This window comes from Falco peregrinus, chromosome 4 (assembly GCF_023634155.1).
Source record: "Falco peregrinus isolate bFalPer1 chromosome 4, bFalPer1.pri, whole genome shotgun sequence".
Taxonomy (NCBI): Eukaryota; Metazoa; Chordata; class Aves; order Falconiformes; family Falconidae; genus Falco; species Falco peregrinus.
In genome coordinates, this window is record NC_073724.1 from 81,572,357 (window position 1) to 81,585,938 (window position 13,582).

The following is a 13,582-nucleotide window of genomic DNA, read 5'->3' on the forward strand; positions in this document are numbered from 1 at the left end:
TCTTCAGTACATTGTTTCAGCTGTTGTCACTGCCTCAGTGCAATCTGTGTGCTGTTTTAAGGAGTAAAGGGAATACATCTGTACTGAGTGGGACTTCTATGGCTATTCTATAGCCTGCATATATGTGAGGACCGGTCTGGCCAAATGTGATGCATGCTTAAACACTTGAGTAGTTTGGCCACTCTGTCTTTGCATAATGGAGGTATTAATGGAATAATTGCCTGTTAGTGAAATCAGCAATCCGTACTGCTGCGCAAGGCCTCTGTTACCTTCTGAAGTATAACTTCAGGATTTGGCCTTTAATGAAATGTGCCTGTCATTTCATACTGAAATGTCGATCTCGCTTTGAGTGCCGCATAAATTTTGACTACTTTTTTTGGCCATTGTGTTATTCAGAACTTGAGGGTATGCTTCATATATAGTTCATTAATTACACATAAGAATTTGATCTCCATTTAGAAACTAGAGAGAGAAGCTATTAAAAGGATATATACTTAATTGATTCTGGGAAGTTCAGGCACGAGGAGTCTGCACACACAGAGAAAACACTGACACACAAAACACAATGTCAAACCTAAGTGATAATTTAATATGCTCAAAGCTTGTTTAAGAAGCCATAATCAGATTTATATTTTTATATCCAAAGAACACTTATTAGTACACACTGGAAAAGAAAATCCAACACTAAAAGGCAAAAAAGTAGATTATGTGTGATGAGTGTCTTCACTACAAAAGATAGTATCTGTGAGTAATGTAATTTAGATTAGAAAGGTTGGTAAAGTCAGAAACATTCAGAACAATGACTGTTAGATGACAAGAAAAACTTGGGATTTTATTAGCTTTAGTGCTAGTGAAAATGCTGATAAAGAAGTTATAATCCTATTGATATCAGTGGGAAACCTTCCAGTTACTTTACTAGGTTCTAGGTTAGGCCCATGTTTATTCCTTCTACAAATGAAATTCAAAATTGTGTGAACAAGAATTAAAGTCTCCATTTTGGAGAATTTTCTCAGCCTTGAAGCTGTTTTGCCTGCTCTTTTTGCTGCTTTATTTGTATTACTAGCAACTGTAATGTAATGACATCTTCCTCTGCTCATTTGCTCTAAAAAAATAATAACTTTCCATTTTCAGATTGTTGCTGATGTAGGTGTGGTTATCTGCCATTTTTGACTAGTTATCACCCTACTTGCAGTTCCTGTGGAAATATCTCAAGCTTCCATATCTGTGATCTGTCAACAATAGAGATCAAACCAGGGGGTTTGGATGCGTTCTTTACGTGCCTTGTCAACCTGTGAAGACTGAGATAAGATGGCTTCCACAGGCACTGAGCTCTGTGATGTATTGTACAGTTTGATAACACCTGAAATATCAGAGTACCACCATGCATCTTCTTCCATCTGTCATAGTAGTACATATCAGAAAGGATCCTCATCTACTACTATGTGAGAAATTGATATTAAAACAATAATGCAACTCGGTTCAATTTGCCCATAAATAGATATCATTTCATGGCCTAATGCTGAATTATCACTCAGAAATGTGTCCTGTCTGTTCTGTAAATAGCTAGTAATGTAACATAGAACATGTCATGACATAATAGCAATATTCGTAAACCATTGCTTCAGGTTTAGGTACAACCTCTTTGTACTTCTTTTTTTAATAGTCTCTGGAAAACAAAGACACACAGGACATGTCCGTATACCTTTACAATATTTTTGTGAAGTGTAATTTCATCCCTTTGTGGCTCTTTGTTTTTCATGCTTTCATTGAAATCAGTATTGTTGCATAAAATAAAATGTGAAACATGTTTGTGCTTGTCAGTTTGCCTAATGAAAAGCCAGCATTTGCAAATTTGTATAAATTACCCTTGAAATGTTAGTAAACATTGGGCTCAAAAGTCAGCAGTCTTTGGCTATCTGTATTACTAGATGTGGTCATGTGCTCTAGGTGGAAAGTGCACAAATAAGTCCATCAGTTTCAAACATTGGGATCAAAGGTGATGGCATCCAACAAATTCTGTGAAATAAGAAACTTGCTAGTATCTACATTTGAAAAAAAAAACAAAACCAAAAGCCAATCAATAAATGGTTTATGTTCAAAGTAAATTTCCAATGACCTGCTTTCTCTGGTTTTGTAGACAGATAATGTAGATGTCACAGGCCAAGATCGTATGAAGGTCGGTAGTTTTGAATATGTGACTTAGTGGATCTGTTTCTAATAGAAGTTGAGTAGCAATAGATGGATATTAGCATCAGTTGATGTAACTTCATACACTTCTGTGATGTTACTCTTTTAGACCACTAAAAGAAAGAAAGAAATTCACCAGTGTGAGTTCATTTTACTAACATTAAACTCAGCTAGCACAAATTAGGTTATATCATCAACACTAGAACATGAACACAGACTATCAAACTTATATTTTTGGCTTATTCCAAGGGGACTCATGGCATTGGCATTATTACTTAAAACTATCCAGATGATAGTCAGAGTTCTTGTTTTCCCTGTAACTTCTAACGTGTCAAGAGCATGTCATATGTAATTTGTGGAAAATACTGAAAATTGGATGAAGTATAATAATAATAGTGATTTTTGTCAGTTCTCATTTGACTTCTACTTGAGGCCAACAGAAAATATATTTCTAATTACCCTCACAATGATACCTATGACAGTATCTGCTGTTTCGATAGTACATTAGTACCACTGTCTTCTCTGTGTAGCTGATTTCCATGCAAAAAGGCCTTATTTTTCATGTTTCTTTTTTCATCTAGTGTGTTAATAAATGATGCTTTAGCTTCCTCAATGGCCAAGCTGCTGAAGCATATTTTATATTTTTTTCTAGAAGTCTCTGTGAACACCTTAATATGCTTACTCTTCATTTTGCATCTTATTTGGGACTATAATTTCATGTAGTAGAGGTTTTCCCCAATAGTCAACGTGGCACAGGAATGAAAGACCCATTATCACAATAAAAATAGCCCATTCAACCAGTGAAAATCCTAACATTCTCTGTGGTTTTAATTTTCCAATCTTTGATTTGACATCATAAGATATTGCCAGGCAGATGTACATATGTGGTGTACATGGTGGAAGAAGAATTGATAGTACTTATAATATGTATTGTTCTCTGAAGTGAAAAGCTGGGGATTGATTTGTTTTTTCATTTTATGTAGCACGTGTTTGCGTATGCAAAATGAAAACTCCAAAACTTTGGAAGTTCAAAAGAAGTTAAAAATAAACCCAAACACCACAAAATAAATTTAGAAATCTGCTCTTAGGAAAGCAGTTCTTAAGGACATCCTGTCCCAGGTAATAAAACATAGGGGGTTTATGGTGCAAGTACATTGTTGCCTGGTTCTTTTTCTAGCAGAGATGTAGATATGTTTTAAAAGGGGCGTTTTAATTAACTTACACTTTGTGGAATCGATTGAGATAATAATATTAGTTTCAAAATTAAAATATTATAGAAATTGCATGTTTCCCAGAGTGCACCAGCTTAACTGCATTACCCTTGACAATCATGTCCACTTTCAGCTTTTCCAGTGTGGATCCATTTATCTAATGTGACAGCTATAGTGTCCATTGTGTTAATAGATGTACAGCTCCTTTTTAGAATCACAGCATGTAAAAGGTCTTATCCTCAAAGGGCAATGCTGCTGCTGTTGCTGTTTCTGCTTTCCATGCTTGTAGGAGAAGACATGACTGCTGACTTAGAATTAGTTGTAACCCAGTGAGCTGTCAGTGGCAGATACCCGTTACACACACCAGTACTGGTTCAGGAGGCTAGTACTAGTTCAGTTCTAATGTATTTTTCTCCCTACAGCATCCCTAAATTGAGAGGCACCTCCCTTACCTTCCTCTTGCCCCCATGCTGATACAGGATATCCTTGGAATCTTTATGAGAATTAACTTTTTTTTTCATATATTAATCCTTGCTTTATTGAGAAGCAATATGATCATCTTAATTGCATTTCCTCAGACTCACAAATAAAAATGAAGACCGACATCATGATATCACTATGACTACCTTTACATCCCTGTGATACAAAACTTCCTAGTGGACAGCTGGTCATTTGCTGCTAAATCTATGGATTTTGAAGTGTGTTTTTCTTCCTGTTATATACACAATTAAAAATGAGGTATTCAAATCCTGGGTTTACCTTCAATATAGAGGACTTCATCTCCCCGGATCAAAGATTGCTACCTTTACACAACATCTGTGGCCCGCTTGATTTCCAAGGTTATATGCCATACTAAAGAGTACTAATGGAACAGATTACTAAAGGAGTTTTTATCACATCTTTTTCCTGAAAATCACTAGAAAGTTTCCTGCTTCCTCGTACTGTGCAGCTCTGCGTATCTCTTCTAGTGACTGACAGTGCTGAAAGAATAAGTACACAGGACCTCTGTAATACAGTAAATATCATCCTTAACACTAAGATGCAGTATCAAGAATTATTGTTGGCATGGTAACACATGTATCAACATAATTAATAATGCTTAGTTAATAGAATACTTCCTTAACTCATTAAATACTATAAGCATGCTTTATGTCACCATCATAAATATAACTGCAAAGTATAGCAGCCAATATTTTCATATGTGACAACAATAAGGCTATTTTTATAAGCAGCCTCCAGATCATGTACATTCCTCAGATGGGAAATATTCACAATAATTTATTCTCACATTTTAAAATGCAATTTATAGTTAAAAGAAAGTCTCAGAAACTTCATTACTTCATTCACATTACTGAAGCCAGATGCGTTTTAGAGAATGTAAATCAGGGCAAATTTATTATTATAATTAAACTTGTAAAATTTCAGCAACAGCTGTTTTCTACATTTTAGTAGTTCATATACATTATTGATCAACACATGCTTTTACTAATTTAAAAGTTCTCAGAGTGTAGAGAAGTTATGCTGGTATTGTTATAATTGGTACAGTGCTTCTGCAATGCTTCAATTGAGTGCACTTATAATGTGCATTATCTGTCTTGCTAGAAGCTCATCACCAAAATCAAACTAAACAAATAAATTGAAGATCACTGAAGTCTTTAAATTACTAAAGATCACATGAAGTATAACTCTGTTACAACTGAATTGTTTATATGTGAGTTCTTTGCACAAATTTCTTCATATAAAATGTGCCAGAGCAACAGATAAGTCAATGTAATATCTTTTTGTCAGTGAGGTCTGTTTATTTAGGTTCTTGTATCCTAAATACTTAATGACAGTTAAAATTTCAGGTATTGAATGTCTAAAGTCAGATGCCTAAATAGTTACGAATGTTGTTCAAGATCTACCTCTTCTTACTGGTAGGTTAGCTTTGAGCATTTACATTTGAAAACTTTGAATTTCATGTTGCTGTACTATCAAGGAGTATAATAATAGAGTTATCAAAGGAACTAATTTGTCTTAATTCTTCTAATATGTGTCCTACGTTTAACTAGTCATCTGTAGTCCAAGCCTGAGAACGGACAGCTCAAACAGGCATTTTACTGTTATTTTACAATCTCTTATTTTTTAGGATGGCATGAATGTTCGTTCACTAGAGCTGCCTCTCTTTCTCCATTAACTTACAAATGTGTTTAGAAAACTGTCCTAGATACAACACTATTTTTTAATAGATATCTACAAAGTTATTATAGTTATTTGCCACAGAATTTCTGGTAAGAAATATGTAACAAATATAGCAAAGTGTGGTTTACTAACATGTAGCCATTTGGGTGAATAATGTTTCTGAACAGTAGCTTGGTCTACTGGTAGCACACCTGGTTATTTTGGTTTTTATTGTGTACAGCAGTTTCCATTTCTCCCTCCCCACTTGCCTTGCCATGCATCTGAGAGATTAGTTTGCATAATTGTAGGCTTAGAACTGATTTCCTGGGTCTCATACAAACAATTTTGGAGGATGGAGGCTAAAACGTAAAATGTTGAAAATGTATTAGTATTTTACCAGACTCCCAAGTTGAGCAAGGTGATTTAGACCAGGTTAAATTGTAACATTCAGCTTTCCTGTTAGGTAAAATTTACCTTGCAGTAAAGATGATTGTAGATGGATACAGTGCTTATTAGGAAAAGGGGTATTTGCCTTCTAAGTGGAAATTGGGAAGGTAAAACTATATTCCTGTGTTTGGTGTCTTCAGTTAAAGGTTTGACAGACTTCAGTGTTCTGATTTAATAAATAAATAAATAAATAAATAAAATGCAACAAAACTCAGGAAGAATTTGTGGCACGAAGACTGTAGTTTCATGGAAAAAAAATGAAAGAACATCACTACATAAACAAAGGAAGAAAGTGGTAATACCTCAAAAGATGACTGAAACCATAGGGTTTGACAACAGGTCTGTCTTCATTCACTCTCTCTGCAGAACTAAAACAACTCCCCAGCCAGAGTGGCTGTTCATTCCCCACGTTTAAATGTGCTCAGGACCATGAAGCAGACATTTCCTCCCCAGTCAGTGTTCAGACTGTAATTGCTAGTATTTTTCACCCTGAAGAAAAGGCTGGTTCTCTGCAGCCTAAGCAGCAAGAGATATAATATGTAATTATATTTATGCTTTCTTTTAATATTCCAGTGCATTTTACTGATTTCTATGAAATTTTAGTACTGCAAAATTGAGCAGAAGAAATCAAATGATTGACTGGTATAACTACAATTTACATTCTGAAATCAATACCAACATTGTTACCTTAGGGGGAAAAAACAAGTAAATACCTTACCACTTCAGCAATTTATATGGGTAGCATGGTATGAAGATGCAGTATGAATTCCTTTTTCTTTTTTCGTTCTTAGTTTAGCCTGAAAGATTGGTGGAGACCTTATCTGTCTCCATTACTTGGTTCTGTGGGTAAGATACCAAGATGGGCATGGAGAATGGATTACCCTGTGATGCCAGTAGCATTCCTGAATAAAGATGGCCACAGGGACTGCACAGGGGAGTTTAGTTTAGATGCAGCTGAAAAAATTAATCCTATTTCTCTTAGCAAATTGCAGGGACCTACTGCACAATTTTTACATAACACAGAGTTCAGCCAAGAATATCTGGGAGAAGTAAGAATGGCTTTCGCTAAGAAAGTAGAATGATTTTATCTCAGATTCATATTCTTTTCTAAGCTTAAGTGAAAATGAAAGAAGGCGTTTGTAAGTGATCACTGAGCCAAATTATATGACGCACTATTTGAGGCACTTTGTGGCCTTCCTGCGAGATACACTACAACTACACTCTTTCGGAGGTTAAAGTCCAAAAATAGATTTTCATTCATTTTTCTGATTTGGAAAAGAGAATGTAGATTATAGGTTATAGGGAGCTTTCATTAATTGAATCAGAAGAGAAAAAATATATAATAAACCTTTATTTATAAAACAGTCTAATACAGCAACCATATATTAATTCAAAGACCTTGACAGTTCTTTCTGTGGAGCAAATACAAGTGCAGATATTTTTTGTTTAAGTTTCCTGTTGTATTTTAGTTTAAAAAGAATCTCCTTATCCCACATCATGCTCGTGCCACATTAGAACAAGTACTGTTTGTGCTTCCAGCATAGGAATTTAAGAGAAAAATATGATTTATCTTAGAGAAAACAAGGGTTTAAACTACAGTTTGTCAAAATTTTATTTTAAAGCTTGGTGGTGCCCAACACATCTTTTATCTTCCCCTCTGAAGCTGTTATTAGTCTGGTTTTCCTAAATAACAGCTTCTATTTATGGTTTTGATCTCATAAAAAATAATATATCCATGTTCTAGTACATGAACCGGGATTTTTTATTTTTATCCTGGGAGGAGCAAACTTTATCAGACAGACATCTTCAACAAAGGACCTCCAATGAAGCACATTTTTTTATTGTGTCCTTACATTTTCTTGAATTTGTGCACAAAAAATATCTTCATTGTCATTATAATTTCATAGTCTTTTTAGAGTATTTGTCTATTGTTTACACTTGATTTTATATTCATATATTTACTCTCTGACTTTTCTGTTCATAAGCAGGGTTTAAGTTTCAGTAAAGTGTGTCATGTATAGATTCTTCTGTTTGTCTTCCTTAAAGTTAAATTGTTCTTTCAGGTTTTTCTTTTAAGCCTCCATATCAGCAATCTTTCCATAAGCAAAATATTCCAAGAATGTTTTCTTTGTCTTTGGTTTTCCTTCATAATATTCCTTTGTCATCTTAATACAAAGTATGGCATAATAGTTCAGAAAGGGAAGGGAAAGAATTTTTTTGATGCAAAATCTCCGTATATGAAATCAAAGAGCTGAAAGACAATTGAATATGTCTCATGCTTGAATATATATTATGATATGCAAACATATGGCCCATTCTGTAATTCTTAATTTGACGTGCTGTGAGTTGGATGTTTTGGTGACTTCTGCCTGTCTGGAAAATGAAGGACAGAAATCAAGGCTCTTAAATTGCACCAACTATATTGAGTGGAGAACAGGGCATTTTGTTTAAAGTACCTAATTTGTAAAGTCAGAAGACAGCTCAGTTGGTTAAAATTCAGCAGATTCAATTTGCAACAACCCAACGTAGAAATGTGGGGTTTTTAATTATAGCTTGTTTTGTAACAATGGATAGGATCCGTAGCCAAATCTATCCCTGTATTCTGCAGTGGAACAATAGTATAATTACTTCTTGGATTCCTGATTAGTAAAAACATTACAATAGTTGTACAAAGCTTGAAAATCTGTTTTTTTCAGAATAGAACAATCTCACCATGCAGAAGATCCTCTTAATGCTGATTTCTGTAACTTAATATTTGATTCAAGCACATAGTTGGAAGTAAAATGCATTTTAGAAGCTAGTATACAATGGAAAGCACCAAACAGTTTTGAAAACAAGTGTTTATGCATCCTACGTTAAATATATGTTTCCAACGCAGCTTGTAACTCATCTGCCATAGAACATTCCATACACTCAGTATCACATGGCATGATCTTTCCTCTACTTCAGACTTTGAACACTCAGGTAAACAAAATAACTTACACTATTTAAAGCCCACTTTCTGCCAGTATGAGGGGGTTTGGGAAAATAAGGCAGCAGCAAAAGGCTTAGTCTCATAAGCAGTGCCCAAACCTCACTGGCTTTGACCTGCCTTTTCTACAAATCCGTGCTGAGTTACAATTCCTACCAATTCTTTTGCTTAAATAAGGATTTCAGGATTGTATCTTTAATGCTGTATGCCACTTTCCAAAGCAATAGATTTGTATGGAATGAAATTACAAATTCTGGTATCAGAATACATTTTATACAGCTAGGATTGTCAGAAATAAAGTACTTCAGTAGAAAATCACGTTTTCAGCACTGGAATATTAATAAACGGCTCCAGATATTTCTCAGTTTTATTTTCAGTTATAATTCACAGATTCACAAAAGGGTTGGGGTTGGAAGGGGCCTCTGGAAGCCCTCTAGCCTGACCCCTATAATCAAACAGGGACACTTAGAGCCGGTTGTCCAGGACCATGTTTGGATGGTTTCTGGATATCTCCAAGGAGGGAGACTCCACTCTTGACTACTTGTGCCAGTGCTGAGTCACCCTCCCAGTAAAAAAGTGTTTCCTGATGTTCAGAACCTCCTGTGTTTCAGTTTATGCCTATTAATACCTGTGCTGTCCTGTCACTGGGCACCACTGAATCCCTCATATCAAGACAACAGAAGTGAGGAAAGCAGGACAGAAGAATATGAGGAAGGGAAAATGATAAGCTGTGACTGAAATGTACTTGTAAAATGTTTTCAGTATCTCCAGATGAAATATTGTAATGAAGAAAAATGCAATATGCTATGTCAAGCACAGTTTCTACTTTTCTGTGTTTGATCAATAAGATCAGAAATACCCCCCATCCTCTACCATCCATTCCTCCCCTCCACCCAAGAGATCTTGTTCATATTTTAATTGACATTTTCAAGTACCACAGCTATTACTTATATTCAGTAATTCCCCAAATTACAATTGTTAGAAAGTACTAGGAACGTATTTAGTTTTGTTACAGCAGGAAGGAAGCAGCTAGAACAGTTACATGTGTGGATGATTTGATATAATTGTGGTTGTTACAATGACTTAAAAAAATATTTGCCAACCGACCACCTGGTCTGAAAACTGAAGAAAAAATGTGTTCCTATTACGCTCAAACTGTTCTTTTATCAGCACCAGAGTTTGCTATCCTTTTTGACCACCTAAGATACAGAATTAATTCTTCTCTGTTTTTTTTGTGGGTGTGAAGTCATGCTTTACCTGGATATGTTTTATAGAATCAGCTGCAATAGGTGATTGAAAGAAAAATGATTCCATGTAACTGAAACCAATTTTCCTGATTTTTAAACTCAGCCCAGGTTCAAAAACTTATTGAGACAAATCGTTCTGAATTATTTATTGAAATTACTTTTACACAGGTGAAAATGATACAGGTTTGACTGAATTTCCTTTTGGTTTCATGTTTCACATAATAGTGATGTGATATTTCCTGTTTAAAAATAAAGACTGGATGTTTTTCATCACCTGAAGAAAACCCGTATTTTGCCCGCCTCCCCTAGTGATGGCTTATGATTGAATATGTCACAGACTTTAGATTTGAATTTTGTCCAGGTGTTGTGAACCTGAACCATCACCTTACCTCATGCTGTATATAATCCTGCATATGTTGTAGCCTAATTAAAATTGTAATTACTTGTTACCATTAGTCCCAGTGTTGTATCCACTATAAAATTCATTTCTCAGAGAAGCTTGACTCTGTCTTCAGGTAAAAGAATTCAAAGCAGCATTTGGTTGCACAAGGGGGCAGATAAATACAGACATGGTCTAAGCGTGTTGTAGCGTGTTCTTCTGAAAGAAGAGTCCCTGATACAACTGTAGAGAGAAGAAAATCAGTGTAGGAGTGAGGGGCTCAGCACTGGATCAGGACCATGGGTCACAGTCTGTGTGCCGAATGCCGTCTTCTGGGAGCGAGTGTCTGTGCCTTCCCCAAACCGGGTGCCCACGGGGTGTGCGTGTGGGTTCGCTGGCACTCCAGGCTGGACCAGATGGAGTAGGAGGCCCTGGGTCTAGATAGGGCCATCAGGTAGCCAGAGGGCCTGTGCAGGTATTTGAGGAGACCCAGGAGCGCGGGGTGTGTGTGGGGTGAGTGTGTGAGTGCTGCATGTGTGCAGTGAGAACCCCCTGGGCCAGCTGGTGATTTGGGGACCTGTGGGGTGGGTAAGGGGGTGCAGGGGTGCCTGGCAGGCAGAGGGGCTGTGCTGGTTCTCAGGGGATCCATGAATGTGCATGTGCTTGTGAACCCGGAGAGTGTGGTGTGTGCGCTGCACCGGTGACCTTCTGCCTCTGCCAGCCCCAGAGGAGGAGGGGACGTGGCTGCCTGTGTCTGTGTCTGGTGTGAGACCTGAACGTGGGGGCTGCTGGGGGCAGCGCCTTGTCTGCTGCTATTTGTGTGACCGGCTGTGTCCATGTCCATGTCCCGTATGTGTCTGTTGTGTCTGTGCCTGTCTGTGGGATACACACAGCCTCGGTACTGCAGCAGCTTTGCCAGTGCGAAGGGGAAGTGGCAGACATGTCTCTCAGGCGGGGCAGAGACCCCAGGTCCCCGGGCCCTGGATAGGCACCAGCAGCCAGGCAGGAGGGTTGTGGACCACGCAGTTGGAGGAGGTGACACATACCACATTACTTAATACTGTCATAAGCTCTCAGTAGGTTGAGTGACAGCCTTCCCTAGCAATGAACATGACGTGCCTAAGCTTAAACATTTGTGTTGAGTGTCTCTTTGCAGAAGGGTTTTCCCCCTCATTGTTTTGATGGTACAGCTTACTAAAGTTTCGAGATGGACTGCATGCTGCCTGTTCATCGTCTCTGGAACTGGATCACTGTTTATGTGACCTTCAGATTTTTTTATAATCACTTATGATTTGTGGGGTCCTCAATGGGAGGCTCAGAAAGCCAAACTGATATATTTTTTTCTTTATCATTTAAGGCATGGATTTAAAAAATTATAGCACTATGAGCTGAAAAGTTGCCAGTGTTAGTGTTAGGCCTGTGCCATTTCACTGTCTGACTGGTTCCTGTCAGTATAGTCAGAGCAGATTTAGTCTAGTATAAGGAGCTTTTGTTACCCAAGACCAGTGTTTTCACTATGTAACTCATTAAACTGGCCATTTTGGTAATGATGTATTTTTCTGTTTATTTAGGTGGTTAATTAATTACAGGGGTTTGATTATTTTGCAGAATCTTAAACTTTCATCTCCTGCCTTACTTTAAGGATTTATTTTCTCAGTCATTCATATTTTCTAATGGAGTCATATTTTAGTTTAAAAAAATGAAAGTAATCTCCTTTTCCTGTGCCTCTTACTGATCTTGCTAAGTGACATAAATTCCTACTTCGAAAAAACAGACTTCTAAATTTGGGTTACTGAAAATAAATGCAGAAAGAGAAGATTTTAAACTGTCTGGTTAGCTATATATATATATATATTCATATTGAAGGGAAAGATCCTGCTAGCAATTAAAAAAAAACAAAAAAAACCAAAAACCAAACCAACAAAAAACCAGTTGTTCAGGGTGGCAATTCCAGAATGAAAAAGTTGTAAGAGAGAGTAACAAAGTGTGACATGAATGTTTGCTTAATAAGGGTATATAGAGTTAAGTCCTCTGCTGATGTAAACGAACACAACCCAAGGACTCAGAGGATCTATTTGGTTTTGCTACAGCTGGATTCTAATCCTAAAGCTAGAAAAGGAACTTAAAAGTAAAATGCTAATTACAAAATCACAGCCAAGAGCAAATAGTATTACATTTATTTCTATACTGAATTAACAGTAATCCAAAATTGACTTAATCAACTATCTATGTCCACCCAAGGGAGATGAATAAAAAGTAACCTGGTAGGGGATATTGATCATCATATAAAATGGTAGCAATTAACATTAACAAATAGTTTTTAATAAGCAAACGTACAGTTAGTACTGTTAACTTGAGGTTTTCCTCAATTAAAAAAAAAAAAAAAAAGTGTGAAAAAGGAGAGTCAGAGCTAAAAGAGAGTCAGGGCCTGATGCTTTCTCCATTAACTTCAGGAAAACTTGGATTTGGGATGGATACCAGACACCTGATTTTAACTAGTTAAAAATAAGTAACTAGTGCAAGATAACCTGTTGTGGTAGCTTCCTGATATTCCTTTATCTACTGACTCTGTAGGAATCTTGAATACTTAACTTTCAGATGGCTAATACTGGTAAGAAAGTAACCACTAAACAGTTATTAAGCTTAATGCAAACTTTGTGAATGTCTTCTTTATTCTAAACCAATCTAGCTAACCAGATCACTCAGGCTCCCTGCTGCTGAAACTCATTTTTGTGGGAAGATGTGCTTAATTTAAACACTCTCTTGAGATACTCTTGAACTAGTTGTTTCTAGTGCTTCAAAAATGCAGTATTTTGATCCATGAAGACCTGTAATACCCCTTTCATGAATCCCATAGTCACGGTTGCAAAACAATTTGCAGCAGTGCTCTGGAGCTCATGGGGAATCACTGTATCATTCTGTGGTAACAATCCACAAAGCTGAGTTATTTCTCCAGATGAGAGATTAAAAATCAATAATG

The 13,582-nt window shown here is 36.7% G+C and overlaps 1 protein-coding gene across 2 annotated transcripts in view; it reads left to right on the forward strand.

Annotated features, from left to right (window-relative positions):
- The window catches only part of LOC129784325 (protocadherin-9-like), a 470,098-nt gene that overhangs the window by 202,502 nt on the left and 254,014 nt on the right, over positions 1-13,582 (forward strand). The window lies entirely within an intron of this gene.